Source organism: Mandrillus leucophaeus, unplaced genomic scaffold (assembly GCF_000951045.1).
Source record: "Mandrillus leucophaeus isolate KB7577 unplaced genomic scaffold, Mleu.le_1.0 Scaffold117, whole genome shotgun sequence".
Taxonomy (NCBI): Eukaryota; Metazoa; Chordata; class Mammalia; order Primates; family Cercopithecidae; genus Mandrillus; species Mandrillus leucophaeus.
The window spans coordinates 4,114-5,265 of NW_012099987.1; positions in this window are offsets into that span (position 1 = coordinate 4,114).

Genomic DNA, 1,152 nt, shown 5'->3' on the forward strand with positions numbered 1-1,152 from the left:
AATGTACAGCTCAATGCATTAACATAAAGTGAATGTCTTTATATAACCTGCAAGTAAGGCATAAAAAAGAATTTTGTTTCTAAGGCATCCTCTTTCTTTATACTGCCACATCCTCTCTTAAGGTATCCACTATCATTCCACAGGTTAGTTTTTTAAAATTTTGTTGTGTTATACAGTCAGGGTATACATGTTCATATTTCTTACATGGGTATGTTGTGCACTGGTGGGGACTGGGCTTCTAGTGCACCCATTACCCAAATGATGAACATTATACCTGATAGGTAATTCACCAAACTTTGCCCACCAGTACACTGTCCACACTTTTGGAGTTCCCATTGTCTATTCTTTTCATCTTTATGTCCACATGTCCCCATTGTTTAGCTCCCACTTACAAGTGAGACCATGTGGTATTTGATTTTCTGTTCCTGAGTTAGTTCACATAAGATAATGGCCTCCAGCTCCTTCCAGGTTGCTGCAAAAAAAACATGATTTCGTTCTGTTTTTTATGACTATGTGGTACTCCATGGTCTAAATACACCACATTTTCTTTACCTGAATAACCACTGATGGACATATAGGTTGGTTCCCTGAATTTGCTATTGTGAATAGTGTTGTGAGAACATGAATGAAGGTGTGTTTTTATATAATGATTTTTTTTCCTTTGGGTATATACCCAGTAGTGAGATTGCTGGATTGAATAGATTGAATCCTTTCCCCATTGCTTGTTCTTTTCAGGTTTGTCAAAGATCAGATGGTTGTAGATGTGTGGTGTTCTTTCTGAGGTCTCTGTTCTATTCCACTGGTCCACTGTTTTGGTACCAGTGCCATGCTGCTTGGGTTACTGTAGCCTTGTAGTATAGTTTGAAGTCAGGTAGCATGATGCCTCCCACTGTGTTCTTTTTGCTAAGGATTGTCTTTGCTATGTGGGCTCTTTTATGTTCCATATGAAATTTAAAGTAGTTTTTTCCAATTCTGTGAAGAATGTCATGGGCCGTATGGCCAATTTCACGATATTAATTCTTCCTATCCATGAGCGTGGAATGTTTTTCCATTTATTTGTGTCCTCTCTCAATTCCTTGAGGAGTGGTTTGTAGTTCTTCTTGAAGAAGTCCTTCACATCCCTTGCAAGTTGTATTCCTAGGTATTTTGTTC